At 40.9% G+C, this 20,711-nt stretch overlaps 1 protein-coding gene across 21 annotated transcripts in view; it reads left to right on the top strand.

The window, feature by feature from the left end:
• The first annotated feature begins 7,103 nt into the window (after positions 1–7,103).
• baz2ba (bromodomain adjacent to zinc finger domain, 2Ba) overlaps positions 7,104–20,711 on the top strand; it is a 77,150-nt gene continuing 63,542 nt past the window's right edge. For 9 of the 21 annotated variants that reach the window (XM_072465770.1, XM_072465768.1, XM_072465766.1 and 6 more), the window contains exon 1: positions 7,106–7,194. The gene's annotated coding sequence lies outside the window, so the exon portion shown is untranslated. Of the gene's footprint in view, positions 7,195–20,711 lie in introns of all 21 variants that reach the window. The other 12 variants (XM_072465760.1, XM_072465765.1, XM_072465764.1 and 9 more) reach the window with 3 other exon arrangements.

Here is a 20,711-nt window from a genome sequence, read left to right as displayed (position 1 = left end):
TGTCAAGTTTTTCTGCTTTAAAAGAAATAGAAAAGGCTTTGTCTGCAGAAAATGAATGCTCTTAAATCTCTGATGAGTGATTTGGCCGACAATGCGCTCTGTCAATACATGCTGAAAGTCTCCTGCAGATTAGCATTTGAGTGGAATCCCATGAAAGATAGCTACCTTTGCATTACAAATCAGGAGCGGACAACTTAATAGAAGAGGCTTTGGGTCTCCTTGGAATTACAATAATGTTTCTTATTTTCAGGTAATGACTATGAATTATTCAGCTAATGTTAGCCCGAGTTGTTCTGACTGAGACTGGGTAAACTTTGTTGTTTTATTTGTAGTACGGAAATGGAAAAATGAAACAAACTGGCTTCTGTTTAAGCTGCAGCCTAACAATGGTAGCTTTATGTCGTGCAGCAAAGTGAGGCAGAGAGTGCAAAACTTCACTAATAACAAACAAAAGTAAAGTCTATTATTATTAAACTATTTTCTATTGTCAGCAAAATCAGCTGCCAGCTTCAGCAAGCGGGAATCAAACTGGTTTTATGTAAACTCTCCTGAAGCTTGAAAGTCTTTCAACTGTGAGAGTAATTCCCCTTAAAAACCCCCTCAACATTTTTGCACTATAAAGTATTCTCTCACTCGGTGCAGTTGAGAATGTTTTCCATTAAAATAATACAGCTGTTTGTTTCCATGTTGTGTCTCTAGAGGTGGTGCCAGGATGAACTTGACCAGAAGTGCAGCGTGAACTTCAGCTGTGACTCCAAAGGTTCAGTAAGAGATTAACACATCCCATGGCATTTGTTTGTTCAAGCTTCTGATATGGCATCATTTACATATCTATTTATGTTTATTTAGAAAAAAACAAGCTTTCTGACAGTAAATGATATACCGCTTTTCCATGGTAATATGCATAATCACGTGCTGATATTTTCCCAAACCCTGAAAGCTGGCCATTTAAATGTTGAATCTGTTTATTGACATAAACTTGTTACAATCATAAATCATTATGCACAAGCAGGCCAATGACTATAAATTACATTTTGTGAACATTTTAAGGAGTCAATGTTTCTCGTATTTACTCTACAGTGCCTCACACATCAAGAGAAGACAAAGACATGTAATTTTTTTTAATATACACATTTTAGCTGTTGTAGAGGGTGGACTAATTACGATATAATCCATAAATATCAACTCTTTTTCCACATTGTACATTGCATTCCTTTGAAGTTTAATGGTTTCGTTTAAAACTTGGATTTTGGGATTTTAGTCTTTAAATATCAGTGTTTTACCATTAAAAAATCCTTAAACAATACTTTGTGCTTCAAAATGTGTTATTGTGATATACCTATTTACAGACTATATACTCTATGCAAGTTCATATGTACAATCCATACGTTTAGAGGCATTTACCTGTGTATGAGTTTATTTTAATATGGACCGTCACGTTAATGAATCCTAGTGTTCACTATAAAGCTCAGTTTTATCCGTAGCCCCTGGGGAAGGTCTGAAATGCCACCAAGAATAACAAAAACGTAACTCCTCCACTCAAAAGCCCAAGAGTTTTGTAGATTTTCCCCATCTTCTCTTAGGGCCCCTGGAAGACAATTCTTGAGGTGCGTTCACACTTAGACTAGACCAGGACTACAGAAGGACTTTATAAATAAACACCAACATACTACGAGACTAGGACTGCAGTTGACTAAAACAAGTCTTGATCGATTACAAAATATTAATGCAGAATTTCATTAAAAAATAAACATCCATACCGAAAGGCACTAATTATTTAGGAATTTAACTCACATTCACTCTCAAATTCTAATAATAGCAATATTTGTAGACTAATTAAAATGCTGGGTCAACCAATTAATTTCCAAAATAACTAAAAGGCCTACAGCCGTAATCGATACTAAAACTAGAATCAAAACTAGATACACCTTTGACCATGTATCCTATATACTTTTTTAGAATTAATGTGGTAAAATAAAGAAACCGTCGTTTGTATCTTTGAATTATCACATTTTGTTGTCTATAATTGTGATTAAAATACTTAAATACTAAAGGAAACTTGATTTCATTGTAAGGTTAAGGTTAAGGTAACACTTTATTGTTCCCGTAGGGAAATTTGTCCTCTGCATTTGACCCATCCTTCAATGCAACTAGGACATCTCAGGAGCAGTGATCACTGCAGTGCAGCGCCTGGGGACCTGGGCTTCGTTAAGACTACCGTAGCCCGTATTAATGAGTACATCAATGCATCTCATATTAATTAAAAAGAGGCTTTAGCTTTATCCTTAAATTAGTCCATATTTGCTCGTAACCATGACTTATATAGTTGTAAACCAGGTCTAAGCCCACATAAAACCATAGATACGACTAAAACTGCAGCGTATCCAAGTGCCACGTTAGAACTGTTGAAGCGCTGGACTAGATGACATAGTTGGTGTTGAGTTGGTGTTTTGTGGGTTAAAAAGTGAACCTGACTACTCTAGCACGATTAAATGGGGAAACTAACAGCTCCTTTAAGAGTGGCTGTTAGGCACTAAGGCCTCCTCAGAGTGATAGTCAAGTGAACCTGACGGAAAATACAAACTCAATTCCTTTACCCAAACACCGCTACACTCTCAAAACCCGATTCAACCCATAGTAAACCTGCTGACATTTGGATTAAGACGTGTTTTTATTTGATTCAAGGTCATTTGGCGTTGTCGGGCTGGGGTGACATTTGCTTGTGATCTCATTCTTCACAGAGTTGTATCACAGTGGGGACGTGTTTTTTTTCTTCACTTTTCCTGGCACAAATGACTACCTCGTTCCCAGAAAAGGCTCAGTAGTAATGCTATGTGTTCTCTCTCTCTCTCAGCTCTTCTCTGTCAGTCCGAGTGTCTCTCGCCCTTCGTCGGTCACACTCCGGCAACATGCGTGCACGCAGACTGCAGCTCGTCGGTGAATGACAGTGTGAATGTACCTCATCGACTGTGAGTCACTCTACTATACGCTGCCATTATGATGATTTCTCCCTTCTGTGTATTACATCATGCAACAGAGGGTTCTGCTCAGTTACATTCGCCACAATAAACACTCTCGCAGCAGACTCATTTGCGTCAAGCGAGCACGGCTTTGTTAGTCAACCTAGCATGGAAAACACTTACCGGTACTCAATCTCTCGAAATCTTTTTTATCCAGATCATTTGCGTGCACTGAACGAAAAACAGTCTATTAGGGTGAAGCTTGCAAATATTTGTAATACACGGATCTATCAAAGAACTGGATATTGAATTGTCTTCTGCTATTGTTCTTCAAATACATCCAGGACAGCATGTGTTAAAACTAATATATCCACTCTTTATTTTTTTTATTTTGTATCATCTTCAATGAGTTAAAGGGATAGGATACTTACTTTTTGACATGGGAAAATTTCAATCACACCCACTTTAACTTGAAGAACTTTGACAGTACTTCCTTATTTCATTTTAATTATCAATCAAGGAGTATAAGTATTTTTATATAGGCCCAGGTGTTAAAATACACTACCTTGCAAAAAGAGTATGCTAAAATGTGGGTGTGGGTGAGAACGACAATAGTAGTAGAAGTAGTACAGTAGTGGTAGTAGTATCGTCAGTGGTAATTGCTGTAGTCATGATTGCTGTTGTAGTATCAGTAGTAATGATTTCCATTACTTAACATTCAATAGTTAATTTTGGTAAATCAATTTTTTTGCAAACGGTGGAACGATGCCTAACCTCTCACACACTTAACAAAGTAAAGACAAAAAATAAAGAAAAAAAGATGACTATATTTGTATTCCTTTCAAAGCTTGGTCACAAAAATACAGCCTTCCCTTGACCTGTTTTCCTGTAGCTGTTTTGGGGGTCAAAGGTGAGGGATTAGTGCATATTTCACTGTCACATGGATCCCTGTGCACCGCTGGACATATTAAGACTTTGAAAATATCACTGATTAGCTCTGCTCTCTCGCAGCCATTATATTTATTGCAAGGCTCTGGGAGTGAGGCATAGAGGACACTGATCAATAACCCCATCCATCTGCCATAATTGCTGAATTTGATGTCGCAGGGAGAATACGAGTGTTACTTGAGGCACACCAATATTCTGCATATAGCCGGTCCCTTGTGCTTTAATCACACCGACAGTTGAAATCATTGACTGAGCAAATCATTACATCTCAGCAAGCATTGTGTTCAGGACTACTGACTGTATTGAAAGGAGCCTACAAAGAAAAATACTACATGGACAGGAAGAATAATTACTGCCTTGATGCATGGCTTTGTACATTAATGCAAAACAAAAGATTAAATTAAACATAACCATTAAGCGCTGCACGACGTCGGAAGGGGCAAAGAACATTGACGTTTGCTTTACACTACGGATTAATTTAATTCATTGGGTGTTTATTTAATTCTTATTATGTTGGACACAACAGTAAGTGATTAATTCAGTTGCATTGAAAACATCCTTAGGCCACTTTTTGTGTGAGAACAGTATTTTAAGCTCAATTCATGTTGCTCAAATGAAACAAGTTGCTTGAAGCTTCTTGTGTTAATGGAATCGCACACAGTGGAGTGTGTGGCGCGGCTCGCAGATGAATCTGTATTCCCTGAATGTGTCCAGGCTAAAATCAATAAATGCAAGCACAGCTCCTCTCCTCTGACGGCTGTCCCTGTCTTTGAGCACTGGACTAATAGAAAAATAATAATTAAATCCAAATCACCAGATTAATTTGTTTTCCATCAGTCTCAGGAGAGATCTTTTCCTTGTTTCTTTAGTGACTCATTATACTTTCTAATCAAGACAAAAAAGTCCCTCTTTTAGACAGACATGCTGTCTCCCTTCCCCCTTCTCCTCCCTGTGGTGTGCTTTCTCGCATTGCAGTCATTGTGCTGGCACTTATTATGTTACAAATGACCGAGGTACGGCAGGCATTCTCAGTGTGCATGCAAAGAGGGCCCACCCTTCTTTTGCTGCTAGTGCCTTCTCTAATGACGATGCTCAGAGTGCCCCCTCACGCCGCCCCATGTAGCCCTCACCCCTGCGCCGCCCCCACGCGCGCTCTCTTTAATGAAGATTCTCCAATGCAATTAAAATCCTTGCTTCTCGCTGCTACTGTATGACAAACAGAGCCGATGTCATTGCTCACGGCCTGTCATTCCCACTAGAAGAGGCGGGTGAGATGGAGGAATACACCAGGGTGCCAGTGGCTGAAGAGAGATGGAGGGGATTGTGTGGAAGATGAGCAAAACCCCCATCTCAACAGGTAATGGGAAGGGGCAGAGAAAAAAAAATCAATGAGCACAGCAACATGGAGAGCAAGCTTATAAAATAGCTTTAACTACACATCACAACCTGAATCCTAGCTTCTCTTGCCCAAGCTCGCACCCGCAGCAGTTGTGAAACTTTTATCACACTACTTTTGTATCCCTTCGTCTGTGTCAAACCAAATAATGAAGCTGGCGTGTTTATATGCCGTGAGCCCTGCTAAATGAACATGAAACACTGCGGTCATGGTCATTTTTAATGTTTATGAAGCATTAATAAGAACGTGCCTGTAAACCAACTCTCCATCATGCGGCTAACAATGAGTTCATTGTCAGTGTGTGATTTATGGGATGTCTATAAAGTACCACTGAACAGTTTGTTAATCCCCTGTAATACCTGTTAAAATGGATACAAGCAGAGATGATGTGACATGCATAGACGCACCAGTTGGCCATCCGTTTTGAGGGAGGGGCGGAGTTATAAGAACAGTTGCCCGCTCCATCTGCAAAAAAAAAAAAAAAAAAAAAAAAAAAAACAGCCCCCACCCCCTTGTTGTTTTCCAGTTGAATGAAATAATCTTACCCCGTCTGGAAGCACAGTCTGGGTCAGAGGGCCTGCGCTCAGCCTGTTGCTTATTGTGTGTTCAGAAGAGGAGGTAAAGCATACAATTAGGCACAGATGGCTGTCTTTGCCAGGCAATGTATTGATCCCATCTCGAGCTAGATCTGTCCCATTTCTGCTTTTGTTTGCCAAATAGCCTACTCTCTAACTTGAAACTGCATCGGAAATGATAATTGTAGTTTTTGTATCGTCTTCAGAGGCTTGATAATGTGGTTATAATCGCAACAATGCATGCTGGACCTGTGACTTCTGGAGACAGTGTGGATAATGTAGCTACTGCATTCAAACCCACGGAAAGAGGAAAAGGATGAACGCATGAATAATAATGATGTAATATCGTCACATTGATTATGACACTTCATTTGGATTTCACTGACTGAACTTTCATTTTTCACTTGTTGAAGTGCATTTAACTTCATGAAGTTGGGTAACTATAGGTCAAATTACCCTATACAAAATAGTATAATTAGATTATTCATTATTATTAAATTATATGAATTACTGGTCTATTAATTTGATAGACGTTATATTGATTATAGCTGGAGTACCTACCTAAAGTAAGGACATGTGATTGTTTACAGATGTAGTGTTTTACATGTATTAGTGTCAATGTCATTCTATATATCTGTGTATTACATATATATAATATGTATTATATATAAATACAAGTTTTTATTAACCTATTTATTTTAAGCAGGATGTGCCTAATTAAATGAGTCTACTACTGCTAACACTAACAAAAACCTACAGCCAATACAACAGTCTAAGTTATCCCAATTTATACGCAAAGAAACACAGAAGTCTCCAAAAGAAAGAAGTTGTCACACATGTCACCTAATCCAGAATAACTCTTACATCTCAAATTACAAACAACCACCCTCGAAAACAAACAAAAAAACGACGCCACAGTCACCACACACTAACGACCACAATTTGCATAATAATCAACGATCAATTAAACTATTAAAAGTTTAAAAGTAACAATCACCCACAAGCATTATAAACCCGCCTCGTCCAGTCTTTTAAAATGACCGTTGTCCACCGCGGTGCAATGTGTGTTTACACCGCTAAGTGACAAAAGCCCGAGGTTCGAACGGGGTTCGGATCGTAATAAAGTTCGCGCGACACCGTCACCTACAGTAACAAATGTCGCATGTGATCAAACAATCCGCGCCGCTTTATTGTGCGCGCCGCGTCCGCCGCACAAATCCCAAGTTTTCTTTGTGCGGCAGTAGTGAGCTGACGTCAGGTCGGTTCCTAGAAGTGGGGCTGAATAAACCTTGAGAAGAGTCTCCTTCAATCTGCCGTGAGTAACTAACACACAAGCTCACACACCGACACTCAATTACTACTGCCCAATTCTCTTCGATATCACTCCTCCCGCGACCTCCTCTTCCAAAGCCGAAACCCGGAGCAGCCAAGCGGGCAAAGGGACGACCAAACCGGGCCAGAAGTGTCCACAAAGTGTCCACAAAAGCCCCGCGTTGGACATAAGTAAAGTGACTGAAAACAAGGTAAGTGTTTTATTTCCGACGACGCGGTGTGTTTTCCCCCCATCACAGCAGAACGAGCCACTGCTGGCTGCGCACTGCCCTCGCTTTTCCTTCCGACTTTCTTTGGCTTTTCTCGCCTGTTTGGTCCGGAGCGTGTCGCCGCGTGTCCTGCTCGGTTCACGCCGGCGGTTCGGACGCGTACGGCGGGTTTAAAGCCGTAAAGTTTGCCCGCTTATGACTTGTTTTCCCCCCCGTCCGTGTGCGCGGTGACCTGATAGTGGGAACCGTCTTTGTGTCGCTCTTCCTTTTTTTTTTTTTTTTTTGGCTCGCGCCGTTCACTCCGGCCGCTGTTGTTAAACACACAACTTGTCACAACGCTTCAGAATTATAACTTTTAACCGTCTTTTTGACGTCGTTTTCGTTCGCTTTTACGCGTCGTCAAACGGGGTTCGTAGCGCGGAGGGTGTCGCAATTGTCAAGCGTGCGTTAAAAGGCGAGTGGACTTGCCTCTGGTCCTCGCCGTGTGTCCGTTAAAACACATTCCCCCCCCAGACGCGAAAATAAAAACAATTAGCGACAAATTCTAAGTGTCTTTTTGGTGTGTTTGCTCCACTTTGAGGCCGTGTTGTGCTTGTACGTGTGAAAGCTGCTGGAAGTTACGGGCTTTTTTCGTGTTGTTGCACGGTAAAGCGTCAGTTGGCGAGCCGCCGCCGCCGCTGCTCTCGCGGTCGCTTCCTCAACGCGCGACTCGCTTGCTTGGCCGAGTAGTTGAAATTTATCCCTTTGTGTATATTACAATATCCTCCATTTTTTACTGCCCCGTCCTAAACAACAAGCCACTCGCCATCTTGGTTGTTATAATTCGTCCCCTAAGCAGCACAACCTTTTACCCCTGGCTCGCTCCGCACCGCCGCCACTTTAAAAGGAAATTCAACCACGTTGTTTTTTCCCTTTTTTCCCCCTCAAGTTTGAGCAAAGTTTGTTTTTGACACACAAGTAGTTTTTCAGTGGTGTTTCGAGAGCGAGGCTGTGAGCTGGTGTTATTGTGGAGGTTGTGTGCTTGTTGTAGCTGTTCTAAAGGCGCAGATAATGTGCTTATATCAGAGGTTTGAGGGGCAGGTGCTGTTACATACGAGCTCTGCGCCGCCGCGCTGTTATTACCACTCGTTATTATAGCGCGCATATGTTTATTTTACATCTAAATCACGAGGTTTGTAGCAGTCTATGTACAGATTGGCTTTGTCACTTAACTGTTTGATGTGTTTAGAAAAGGTATGCACTTGTCTAATTACATGATTTATAGCGTATTTACTCTCTTTTAAGAACTCTTGTAGTTTAATCTCGTTTTGTCACAGGATTGTCAGATGTCCACATGTTTGATTTTATTCACACAATTATTGAATTATTGACTTGTTTAAGATATTCACACTCAAACAAACAACCACAGATCTTATCAGCCGTGTTCAAGCTGTATTACAGGTTTGCATCAGTTAAGAACTGAGATCCTTCTCAAACGACATCCACTGACTGGAAAACGTGATCTTATTTTCATCTGTGCCATTGCCTCACTAAGGTGTTATTTTATCTTGTGATGTCCTTGAGCTCATAAACTTGATCCCTGGTGTGCTTCATGTCCAGTAAAATAGCACATAAGAAAGAGGAGGGGAAAGAAAACAAACTGAACAAATGCTTTGAAATGGAAAATCTGATGATTTCACCTCCCACCTCTTTTGTTTGGCCGTTTATTGCTGCAAAGCAGAGTGCAGAGGAGCAGATGTTTAGCCAAACATGAAGGCGCGGTGCCTGTGTCCTTATGGGGATGGCTCTCCCTCCTCTCACTGCTGATGCATCGACATGACAGCTGCTTGATTTCATGGAGCTGCTAAGAAGCCATTAGTGCTATCAGTGAATTGAAACGGAACGGCGTCTTCAGTTTTCTGCCACAATTTCTACTATAAGTATTGTAGTCATTTTCTGCAGATTTGTTCAGAGTGTGCAAAGAGTTCTGCTGAACATACAAACCAACTAGAAGTACTAATAGTCTTGTGCAGTGTGTTTTGCCATAATTTGAGCGCGAATGAGCAACAGAGTAAAGTGAAAAAGGGGAACGGATCTGTCAGAGTTTGTTTGCCATGTTGGTCTGAAATGAAAGCACACTGTGCTACCTCAAGCACACTCAAATCAGAGATGCCTCCTGCTCTCATGCCAGGCTGAAAGAGGGACAAAAAAAACGACTTATGCTGAGTTTTGTCTTCTCTCTCTTTTGTTCAAACTAAAAGTTTTTTTTAAAGATAAAGACTGACTTCAGCTTGACTTGAACATTGAGGAATTAAGGAAAGACATAGTTAAGCCCTCTTTGCATGTCTACCAAAGTCACAGCCAATGGTTGCTATTGACTAAGCTGATTAGGTGAAATTAGGTTCACGAGCTGTGGGTCTAGGGGTGCTGAATCTGACAGAACTTGGACAGCTTTTGAGAAGACAATCCTGTATGTACATAACGCTCTACTCCATAATCCTTACGATTGAAAATGTCCTGTCTTTGGCTACTTGGGGATCCATGGTTAGTTTGAAGCAAGGTGAGACGTATTAGATATCTTGTCCCTTATGTATTGATTTTCATCAGGCTGTTGATAGATTCATTTGTTCATTAGAGTGGTGTACAAAACATTTGTAACTGCCTATTTGTTCTGCTATAATGTCCATTTGTGACATTACCATGACTCACCAGGCTGTTTACCATAGACACAGTGCTGCTGGAGCAGGAAGAGCAAGGCTTACTGAACATTATATTGATGCTGGATGTCAGTACTTGAAAAATAACCAATGAACCACACTTATCAGATTTCAGTGCATGCTTCAATATTGTGCAGTGCTAACAGGCAATTTGTTGCTGATTAAGATGATTAAATATGCATGACTTTAACTAACTCTGCTGTAAGATATAGTTTACTGTAAGCAACTGTCAGTCAGTGTATAGGGAATAGGAATAACTTTTATTTTTAGAGAACTCTAAAGTGCTTCGTACTTTGTGATGTTGATTTCCATGTTTTATCATTTATGCCCAATGATTATTTAGTTGTACAAATATTCTATTGATAATAATAATGGCCATCTGGGAGCCCTGTCAAATCTCCATGTTACCGCTGACATGGCGGTGGTAAATGTAGAGATGAAGTAGCAGTTGGGTCTCTGTTATGATGTTTCAAGAAGCAATATTATAAATCGTCATTCTATTTCTGCAAATCAGTTAATTGATCAATTAGTATTACACCATTATGTACACCTGTGTATGAGGCAAATGATCAGTTTACATTAGCTTCAATCATTCACAAATACCTGTCAATTAGCAAAACTTTTGAAATAATTAAATGGATCAAGCAGATTGATCAAGCAGGCAACAAGTGTAGCGACTTAATATTGACAGACTTCTTTGTAATACACATATCAATAGTAATGCAGAGATATGCACCGTGATCCTTTCAAACAACATAAAGTCATGATAAATTGCAGAGTTAAACTATTACTAACCTGCTGACTGTTGCATTAATGCTAATCTGCGGAGCTAAAAGGGTGAATTATTCATGGAACAATTATATTTGGATATTAAGAGCATTGTGAACATGAATGTCAAATGCATTTTATAACATATGACATAACATCAGTTTAGTAAACCTTTAATTCCAGTTATAAAGGATATCCATGTGACGTGGACCCCATATACCATAGTATCGCTGGGTATTACTAGGTAATATTTGTTAGTGTACGTTATTATTCTTGTCAATAATCCACACTCTTTCTCCTACATAGCATGAATGCAAAGCTAGCTTTAAATAAAGTGACCACAAGTCACTTCCCCTTTAAGAGACCGATGCAGCTGTTTGAAAGCCCTAAAACCTTTGAGACATTAGATTAGATGTCCCTTGTGTGGTTACAGATTAAATATTGCTGTTTGTCATTATATCATGTCACAGGTTGCTCACTTATTGATGCAGGTTCACAAGGCCGTCAGGTTAACGTCCTCTCACCTGGAAAGTTTTAGGCAATTATCTTCCTAACCTTATGTTACCTTGCTATTTTGGTACCACTGCATGCTCACGGACATCTCGATAATCGACAGGGTACTCAAATAATTGTCTACGGTCCACAGTTTCACAGAAATGTGCTTTCACTAATGAAGCTTATTTGTGTCTTCATAATGCAAAATGATGTATATTTTTAAACGCTGACCAAAGCTAACGAGCAGGGGCATATGTCTTGTGTTGTAGGAACAAGTGAACAGACTGCCGTTAATTAAACCCAAATAAATAGACACCATTTTGTTTGCTTGCATGGATTACTTATGGCGGATTAATTACCAAACAATAACTACTGTAAAGTGCAAGTGGGTCACCCCGTGTTGACTTTGGGTAGACACAAGAGCGGCCAAATTTGGGAGGGAATGGCGATAAGCTGCTGCTCTGCTCTTCATCCCCTGGGCCCATATTTATCATTCAATGTGAGAATTTCCTTGATGAAAGTCAAGGTTGTTTTTGCATGCTCTGTCTCAGATGGGATGCCTGTTTTTTCCACAAGCAGCAGCAACAAGGTGAAAAGGTTGATTTCCCCCTCCAAAGAGAAGCCTCGTTTGGAAAGTCCAGGCCTGTTTCTTTTAATGAAGTCTCAATAGGTCTTGATGATTTTTCCACTTCAGGGCTGTTTGTGTTTTGTACATTAGAAGTAGCTGAAAATACAGATGTACCGTTTTGTGCAACCAACTAAATACCCCTCTTCAAGTGCGCTGATTAACTCCCCAGCTCAATCTGGTGTCACAAAGTCAGAGTAAACTACATTGTCAGATTTTCTGTCAAAACACTTTATCTGGTTGAGTTTCTCTTAAAAGCTCATTTGAACAACAGGTTTGTGAATTGATTGAGTAATAAGCTGTGGTCTTTCCAGTGTAAAAAGAGAATCAGGTGCGCCAATATTGCTAATGTTATACCTATGTAAACATTTCAACACATGAGGAGTTATAAAGAATTGTACAACATACTTAAACATTGTGCTGATTTGAGCACAATAGTTTATGTACTTTTCAGGTATCAAATGTTGAATACATGTAGGTTTTACAGTGAAACTTCTTATTTACACCCATCAGCCTGAAAGATACAATGCCTGATGTTACTAGCCCAGTTTGAACACCCTTAAAAAGTAAGACTATTTACATTCCAGCCCCGCTAACCTAAAGTCCTGTTGTGTATAAAAGTATGAGCAGTTTCTGTTACGCTTGTGTCCCCTCTGATGCCACCCGATTACCATTGTCCTTTTTTCACCTGCTATTTGATTACACAGACACAACAAGGTCCGGGAAACCTGCTTTTTAGTCCAATGTTTACCACACCTTGACATTTCCAATCTGTGGCTAGGCCTGTATTTACACTTCTCAGTAGAATTCACTGGTGCTGACTGCGCTCTGATGAGGCCGGATACTGGCCATGGAAGCAAAATAGGAAAGAGGTTTGGTGTGTGGGAACCGGCCGTTATTGGTTTCTCTATTGGCGTGCCTCTTGGGTCAGTGGTATTCTTGATGATACTATAGAATGGCTTATAGCAAGGCCTGTGAAGCTTTCAGACACATACAATCACATATGTACACACACAAGCCTCCTGTCTATAAGGGACACACGCACACTCTCTCTCTCACACAAAATGCATGAGACTGCGCCTCGACAGCCCCCATTTATTGATCTTCTGCAGCATTTAAAATCTGGTCACTGCTGCCACAAAGGCTTTTTATTTTAGCTGCGCTGGCAAAGCTTGCTCTGAGCTAAGCCAGAATTTTAAATATTTAACTGCTACAGAACTCCACCAGATATGACAAGGACAGAGTGAAATAAACAGGGAAGCACTTCAGAGCTGAGCAAAGATGCATGTATTTGCCCAGGATGGGTTTTATGTAAACTGCCCTGGTAAGATCACTACTCGCTGCTTGTGGGAGCTCAAGTTTGCATTAAAATCTGCAAACACAGCTCTCCTATCCTTCTTGGACGTTTTTTATCTGGGATTCAATGTGATCATAAACCTCCCAAAAGTCAAACAGAGGAAGATATTGTGAGTTCAATGTGCAGAAGTGACCCGCATGGTTATGCCTTGTTAGCGGAAAAGACTGAAATGCTAGCAGTCATTGGATTAGTCATTGTTGGACGCAGGACAAGATGCTGTTTTTAGCATTTAGGGTTTGGAGATGGTTTCACAGATGGCTACTTATCACTCAGCCAGAGACATTTGAAACTTCATAGCCCTTTTCAACAAATTAAGTGAATGTAGGAAGGAACACAGTGAAAGTATGAGATGCTAAGTGCTTCTTGTCTCGATGATTGAACCAAGATATTAAGGCAGTAGAGATGACACAACTGCACTGAAACTTTATGACTTTAACTACATGTATATATGTACCGTAATGTTTTTTTCCATTCTATGCTGATCCAAAGCACAACAACAAAAATCAAGTGAGCATTTCACTGTTTTGAGGGAAGGCGTTTTATAAAGATGTGTCAGTAATGAACTCAACTAAAGCAAGGGAAAGATCATTAACATCACATACAGTATTTAGTTTCTTGACATTTTCATAAATCTAACCATAACGTGCATTACTGAGCCTAAAACATGGCCTCTCTAGTTTTAACAGTGGATAATAATCTGACGAGCGCAGGTCACACCACATTCCCAAAGATTTGTCTGAAAAGGTCATTTCAGCATATTGTCTTCTTCACATTACTCATTCTTTTAAAATCTCATCTTGTTCATTTATCCACTGTTACTACTGCTGCTGTTGTTGTACCCAAAAGCCCATCCCGCAGAGAGTGCTGAGGGCTAAAGCTTTGTCCCGTCTCCCCCTCTCGCCTCTCTTCTCTCGTTGTCTGTCTCTCTCGCCTTCTGAACGATGACACTGAGAGACAGCTGTAACGTGAGACGCCTCTCGATGCTGGCAGCGGGGGAGAGGGCCCTTTATCTGAGACTGGGGGCCGCTGACCTCTCCCATTCCCCTTCTCTGTCTCTGCCGCGTCTGTCCCGGGCACTCAGAGCATCCTCCCCCTCTGCAGCGCACACACGCGGGCAGCCGGGCCTCTTTTAAAATGTGCGGTCCCTGTAACACAAACCTGCTGAATGAAACCGTGCGTGTTGTCTATGTTTACAGCGTTTACAGCTGCTTGTGGCCATAGTAGAAACAGGACACGTTTAGACTGCAGCCTTTTTGTCCAGTTAGACAGCAGAGGGACAGTCTGAGCTGGACTTGAAGGGAGGTGTAATAGAGGTTCAATGATATGACTTGAGCCAGCATTGACAGCGACTTCCAGGAAAAGTGTCTCGCTCGCCCTGTTGCTGTGTAATTATCTCTCTGAAAGGCAAAGGACATGTGCGCTGTCCTATTGAGGCATGCATTAGGAATCAATTACTTGATTGATCAATGCATTTTCTCATCAATCATGGTTTCGTAATGTGAATTGCTATTTACAGCTACCATTGAGTTACACACAGCTCTTATAACACAAACATTTATGTCAGCCGTGTAATCACCATTAGCTATAGGGCCTCTGTGATGACTGTCACCTATGGTGAGCTACAACAGTCGTATTGCATTGGGTGATATGAAGTCACAAAGAAGTGTGATATGTTTGAGGGAACAGTGTGGTGTGTTACTATAGTGTGTGTCGATGGAAACACACATCCCTGAACTCTAGGCGATGGCTGCTAAATCCTCAGCGAGGACTCCCGAGTGTAATCCAAACATTTAGAGCTAATTTAAGCTCGCAGCCAGGAGCAGCATCCTTTAGGAAACTCCACTGCTCTGCTCCTCTCGGCTCTGGCCTGGCCTTTAGTGTGCTGCAAAGTGCACGCTGTATTTGTTTGTGTGCCTTGTTGTCGCTGGAGGGAAATGAAAGCACTCAATCACTCACCTGTCAGAGCACTTCACATTGTGACCGTAACACACAAGCACAGCCTCAGCCACTGCGTGCACACTTAGCCCCCGGGCTCTGACAGGACTGGCCCTTTATTGACTCCCTTGATCAAGGAGACAGCAGATCCATTTAATAGAAGCTCCACACACAGAAAGAAATCAAAGTGGATTCACATCTGGGCTACACACTGCGGTGTTTCATTCCCTCATTCAAATGGACACATAGAGTTTGGACGTTCATCCACTGAGCTCTACAAAGGCACAAGGCTTATGTGGTTTCTTTCATTATGAAACAAATTTGAAGTTCACTGGTGAGATGTATTTGGGAAGTGGATAAACCTGGAGTTTGCTTTTGGCTGTCTTATTTTTTTTCCCATGCTTTTGGCTTTCTACATGAATACATCAGTAATACGATAGAGTTTTGCTTTATACATCATAAATCAAACATATTGAGGGTAATCCGCTATGTTTGTTGTTAATGTCTATTGGAAATCACTACCCAAACCACTTAAAAGTAAAAAGCAGTAGGTTTACCACATTAGCTGCTGGGTCACATGGTGTCAAAATCATTTTGAGTGAATTTTACCTCTTCTATTGGTTTATTTTTCAGCTAATTTGTTATGATGCCATGACAGAATGTAGTGTAATGCTAACTGACCAAAAATAAAATATTTTTTTAAGAAGCATACTGGTAATAGCTTTAGTTTTCCTGTATGCGGACCACCCCAAGACCTTCTCAGCCTGTTTTGTGGTGCAGAGCTCCCAATCCAGTTCCAGTGCTCAGCCTTGGCCCCCATGGCCCCAGTTGTTGGTGTTTTGTGTGCGTGTTTTGGAGGCCGTTAGCCGTGCGGCGCAGGGAGGAGACGTGACAGCTGTGTTTGTCACGGCTCCTCTGACCTTCACACGTCGTCTTTATGGATCATCAAGGCTGCCGCAATCCACTTCAGCTCCTGTCCAGGCCCGCTGCGCCTCTGATTATCCTGCGCCCAAGATGGCCACACATCCTGTGCTCATATCATTGTCTGTGTGACACCAGCATTGTTTCTGCAATCTGAAACAAGGCTCTCAGGTTGGAGATTTAGGAGCAACCGTGGAGCTGAAGGACATGGGCTGCAGGTGAGACAGGTTGATGGTAAAAGTTAACATAAAGAATGACACCGTAACATTTAACATAAATCGCAGACTGAAAAATGGTGGTAAATAATGACATCAGCAACAACAATTAATCTTTAATAGTGACACAGTCATCTGGCACCTGCCACTGAGGCAAGTATCGAGCCCAAAACTGTGATGTGATGTCCGAACAGATGAGTTTGACCTTAACTGGTTCCTTTACTCACAGTGGACTAATTATGGACTGTGGATGTACCTGATTTTTGTTCACATAGTTGTGTTTTTCTTGTACAGATATATGTACAAATGTAAACCATTTCTGATTCTGATATCTCAAAACAGCTGTTATGGTAAAAAAAAAAGGGTCTAATTATAAATATTTTTTTTGTAGGAGAACAAGGACGTGCACCGAAACAAGGAAAGTGTTTAAAAATGAACTAGCTCAATCAGGTACAGTGCCTTTTTTAGCGTGGCTTCTAATCCAGTTGTTGTTTACAATAAGGAACAAATGTTGTTGGTCCAAACCTAGCTCCCACTGTTATGTCCTTGGGCAAGACACTTAACTTGCTTCTCGTGTCTGCATACTGGTTTATTAAAGTGTGTATGTGGGATGGAAAAACACTGAATAAATTGAGCCCATTTAGCAAAATTTGTACTACATAGTCAATTAGTAATTCCTTCAGTATAATGATAGAATATCAATGGAATGCAATTAATGTTACATTGTCAGTGTCACTGATTTTGAGTGCTACATTATGAAAAATATTGTACTGTTTATTTGCCTTACCACATGTCAGAATCTTGACATTTTTGAGAACTGTTTAACAAAATTTCTTGTTGAAAATGAGTAAACATTTGCGAATAGCCAGTATAACTTTCATTGTAATACTCAAAAACCTTGCTGAACCTGCAACAATATGTTTCCGCCTTTAGTTTTGAGGCAAGTTAATAAAGCAGCTTCTCGACAGCACTCCTTCTGTTGTATCCGGACCAGACCAGTCCAGGTTGGCTGCATATTCGAGCTCCAAATGAATGAGGTTTATCCTGCAGAGGACAGCAAAAAAGGAAGTGGAATGGCTAATGCAGCAATGGGCTCCGTGCCATTAAGAGAAGAAGTTTTCATGGTCACACAAAACGAAAGATGCGCGCACAATCCGCTCTTTGCACACATATATAAACTGTACTGTATATTCCACATCTCGTAAATGGAAGGCACTAATGTTTCGCGCGCCACGCCAGTCTCAAAGCGTTTTCCTCTGTGTGGTGGAGTCCCTGGAGACGCCACTTGCTCCATCAAGGCAAAGGAAGAAACCATTTAGTGCAATGACAAACACGGACGTAGCACTGGCGAGCTGGGACGTCGGAGATTGCTCTTAGTCCTACTGCCTGTCATTGTCTCACACAGAAAGGTGCACAATATGGCATTAAACATGTCTAGCTCCATTAGGGCTGCTAGTCGTTCATTATTATTTTAGTAGTCCACTACTCAGCGATTACCGGTATGTCTTTCTGAACAGTCAACTAGTCAAACCATAATTTTTACTGTACATCAAGACTTACATTTTGAGAAGTGCATTTCTAACCAAATAGAGGTTGAAATATAGTGACTGAAGGCTTTTAGGTATATTGTAAAACATTTTTACATTTTGATTTAATAATGTCTTTGTTGTATTAAAGCATTTCTGTTTGTGTTTAGAGTCTGTGTAGTCCAGATAACAATTAAGATAAGTCACGATTAGTTGATTAATCCCTAATCTTAGTTTATTAGTTTATAAAAACATTTTTAACATAGATTTTGATGTACCAATCAGGTGACACCAGTGCAGCAAGTTACAGGTCCTGTCTGTGGAGAGTGAACTCTGCTAAGAATTCATGTTTTTCAAGTTATTTAGCGATAAAAACACCTGTAATTTAGTAAATGCAGGATGGATCCGTTTAATGTCAAAATGAGGAACATCCAGGCACACAAATAACCTTTTCACGGAGACAAGCAGGTAGGGACTCCTCCACCACAAAAGTTACATAATGCATCTTTATATACAAATCTACCTGGGCAACAGGAATCCATTTTGTCAGCTTTTAGACCCAGATCATGTAACGATAAAGGATGCTGCCCCGGAGTTAAACACTGCCAGTAAATCACGGGGCAAAAGAAAGCTGGAAGAAGCACTTATTTTAAGCCGCTTCAGAGACCACACGGGGGAAGGGGTTGAGGCCGATATGGGCTGGGACAGACAGAGCGAGAGAGAGAGCGAGTCTTTGTGCAGTTTGCGCTGGCATTGTGTGTGTGATGAAGAGATGAATCACTGCTATTTAGGGATTGGTTTCCTGCAACTGATTGTGCGACGACTGTGTGGCGGACAGACTGTCAAGACTTGCCTGTTTTGTTCAGGGGCTTCAGGAAAATGTCTGCGGCCAAGACTCACTCTGACTCCACTCCCACAGCGCCCCAACTTTAGAGCTACATGACAACACAGGCCGACACGACTCAACCTCCGCTAACAAGCCATCAAATATTCACAAGTTTTGACAATCTCAATAGGTGTGCACTAGGAGGACTACTTTTGTACAAGTGCAAATAGTCAGGCAAGTATGTTTGAGCTTACGAGAAAAGTAGCGCGGATATTTTAAACTTGTTGACTGTAATCTGGCTTACTGTATCAAGGGCTCGTCTCATGCTGGCTTGAAATGGTTTGTTTGAATCACCCATCGCCATTATCTGTTGCTCAACCTTTTATATCGTTTGTACTTTTTGTTTTATCACAACTTGCTGCACTTTGCCACGTGATGAGTAAGTAACATTGCTTGAGTTGTTTCACTTAAGTCTTACCACACATATCTTACGTTAACTGTAGTTAAACTGTTGCCTTAATTCACTTTGAAACTGTGGTCATAGAAACTACCCGGAAAACCTAAAATATGTTTGTTGCACATATGTTCTTGATTAATGATGACACTTTGGGCTCTAAAAAGGTTTGTCTGGAGGAAGTGCAGCGAGATTGAACAAGGCTCTCCAGGTCCAGTCTGTCCATGTGTGAGCATGCCTCGGCCTAATGCAGATAGGCTAATTATAACCCAGCCACTTTTTCTGCTCCTGTTTGTGCCGCAGCTTCAGGAGAGAATAATGAAGCAGGTAATGATGGATATAATGTCGTACACTTGAGTTTACAGCTTTTAAAACACTAGATTTCTTGTTACTGTTGCTAGGGGTTTCTATAAAATAAATGTAATTTAGGGTCACAGTAAGCAATAAGTAATAATGCAATTAATGTGTTAGATAGTGTTATTATCCACAGTATGCTGGTACATTACACACTGCGTACGTCTCGAGTAAACATGAGTATTCAAACTACCTGCCCATGATGAAAACGGCAAAGATCTTAAAGTAATACAGGGTTAATAGACTAAAAGGCTGATTGTGCTGAAGAAAATTATGGCAGACGGCTGCGGCTTTCTTATCCGGTATAATTCACCTGCCTCGTGGCTGGAAAATAATTTCTGTGCGGAGGCCCTATGAGCACAGATCCTTTAATCATGCTCTAATAGGCCTTTATGAAAAAGCTGCAGATGAGTCCAGTCTAACCTGGCTCTGTGTTATCATTACCGCTCATAGGAGTTATCAAAGTGTTTGTGTCTGTGTGTCTCCACCATTACACTTCGATTAGGGCTCTCATAATTATTGACAACAGTGCGGTTCGGCTGATTCCTGCTCAGTGATAGATCAGGCTGTAATGACAGATGCGGTGTGCTGTAGATTCAAACATGACTGCAGGGCACCCAGACATGAGAAGCGATAAACCATCAGCTCTTGCTTTCACAATTTCAACTAGTGACATTTAATGATGCTCAAGCACAGGCTGCAAAATGAATTATAAATGCATCCAACTCAAACATAGAGCCCAAGGCAAGATGGGCCGCTAAACTGAAAACAGAAATATTTAAGTGATAGTTGACCATAGCTGTCAGGGAGCCACAATAAGGATTTACAAACCGCAACGACAACGGAAAATTGAGCAGTAAATCTAGAATTGAGCGCTCAAAAGGAAATGGCAGAGCAAGGCGTTGTTTTGGCTTCTTATCATTTTTCAGATCATGGAGTATATATAAAGTGGACACAAGGACAGTGGTGAAATTTGAGCTACTTGGCCACAGTCGCTCCCCATAAGCATCTTTTTGTGTGAACTGTTGTGTGTTGCTAATGACCGCTCAAGTGGTATTATCCTTGTTTCACGTCCTGAAAATGCCGACCATGAATGTTTTTAATATCCTACTTTATTAT

The sequence above is a fragment of the Eucyclogobius newberryi genome, unplaced genomic scaffold (genome assembly GCF_026437365.1).
Source record: "Eucyclogobius newberryi isolate DKJ021-1_F unplaced genomic scaffold, fEucNew1.0.hap1 SCAF_5, whole genome shotgun sequence".
NCBI lineage: Eukaryota > Metazoa > Chordata > Actinopteri > Gobiiformes > Gobiidae > Eucyclogobius > Eucyclogobius newberryi.
The sequence above is the reverse complement of the archived record's forward strand: the minus strand, read 5'-3'. Positions and strand labels throughout refer to the sequence as shown.